Here is a 2,092-nt window from a genome sequence, read left to right as displayed (position 1 = left end):
GAAACTTTACTTTATCATGGTGATGTCATTTTGGTCCTCTTTGAGAATGATGGACAACAACCATATGTATGTGTTATATATGTATATACATACATACGTATACACACATATAAATATATGTGTGTATGTGTGTGCACATGCGCACGTGTGTGTGTGTGTGTGTGTGTGTGTGTATATATATATGGAAATCCAGCATCTTTTTCACTGTACTACTATGCTATGTCTCCCACTTACAGATAAGAAAACTAAGTCCTGGCTTTCTTATTTACTTTCTATGCATCTTTGGGTAAACCACTTAGCATCCCAGATGTTCAGTCTCCTTGTCTATGAAATGGGCAATGATAATACTGGTACTACTTATTTCATGAGGTTATCATGATAGTCAATTCAATGAATAGATATTAAATGTCTTATATGCAAGGTATAGTGATAGGTACAAAAATTAAAATAGCATTACTTAGCATTAAGATGATTGCAAATTTTTTTTTTATTTTGGAGAGGGGAGGTTGAAATATGACATATGTACAGATTAAAAGTAATACAAGTCACGCAAAGTGCTCTAGAAATATCTGAAAAGAGAGCACTTTTAGCTGAAGAGAGCTGAGAAAAGCCCTTTAGAGCCATTTAGATACTGTTAAGCACTATTTAAATTTATTAGTTTTCCTTTCCATTTTATTCTTAAAACCCCATATTTTACCAATGATAGGGGTGGAGCCAAGATAGTGGAGTAGAAAGACACACATATGCTACCTCCGAACCCACAGCCCATAAAATATCTGGAAAAAAGAACTCCCCACAAATTCTGGAGCAGCAGAAGCCACAGAACAACAGAGCAGATGAGATTTCTGTTCCAGAGGGACCTGAAAACCTCTCGCAAAAGGTACATCGTGCCCCAGACCCAGAGCCGAGCCCAGCCCTGCCTTGGCCGGGCGGCGCTGAGAGGAGCAGATCCAAGCAGGCTTCAGGGACAGAATCTCCAGCAGCCGCGCAGGTCCCTCCACCCACGGGCCCCAAAGGTTGGTGAGAGGGTCTTCTCGGCTTGCCGAGAGGGAGGTGGAGTGCCCCCATAACTCAGGCCCCCTTGGGAGGCAGCAGCAGGGGAAGCAGCAGACAAGGGCTCCCCAAGCAGGCAGGAGTCCAGATCCATTGTTGAAGGTCTCTGCATAAATCCCCTGAGGGAACCCCTGCCCCCACCTGAGCACCTGAACTGAATCTCACACTGAATAGCAGCCCCGCCCACGCCCCAAGCCCTGAGGCTGGGAAGCAGCATTTGAATCTCAGACCCCAAGCGCTGGCTGGGCGCATCTGGAGGTGAGGTGGGGGTGAAGAGTATATTCAGAAGTCAAGTCACTGGCTGGGAAAATGCCCAGAAAGGGGAAAAAAAATAAGACTATAGAAGGTTACTTTCTTGGTGAACAGGTATTTCCTCCCTTCCTTTCTGATGAGGAAGAACAATGCTTACCATCAGGGAAAGACACAGAAGTCAAGGCTTCTGTATCCCAGCCTACTCAGTGGGTTCAGGCCATGGAAGAGCTCAATGATAAAGAAATATAATTCTTTTCTAATAGTTACAAAGTTGGAACTTAATGATTTTTCAGATAACAATGAGTCATTTTCATCTTTCACTTAATGTCAATGGGTATCTCTTTTCCCTTTACTTTTATCAAATTACTGTAGTAGATAGGATCCCAAATCACTGAAGCTGAGAGCCAGAAAGGACTTCAGAGGTCACTGAGTTCATCCTGTACCTCAATGAAATAGTTCTCCATTAAATGATCTCTTCTATCATATTTACCCTTGCCTCTGCAACTTCTACTCTCTGCCTCTAATACCACCTTCTGAGACCAAATAGAGCAAGTCAACTCTGTCTTCCAAGTAACAGTCCTTTTAAAGCCCTGAAAGCAACGATTATTTCCCTCCTATTCTCACTTCCCATACCCAACATTGGCTTATCCCTCTAGGCATCTCTGATCCTCACTAAGTCTTTTCTTCTCCAGGTGGAATATACTCAGTTTACTTAACTAATTCTCATATTAAAGTCCTGTATACTACAGGGCATTATTACCCCTCAATTTACAGATAAGAGAACTGA

Source organism: Notamacropus eugenii, chromosome 2 (assembly GCF_028372415.1).
Source record: "Notamacropus eugenii isolate mMacEug1 chromosome 2, mMacEug1.pri_v2, whole genome shotgun sequence".
Lineage (NCBI taxonomy): Eukaryota > Metazoa > Chordata > Mammalia > Diprotodontia > Macropodidae > Notamacropus > Notamacropus eugenii.
The sequence above is the reverse complement of the archived record's forward strand: the minus strand, read 5'-3'. Positions refer to the sequence as shown.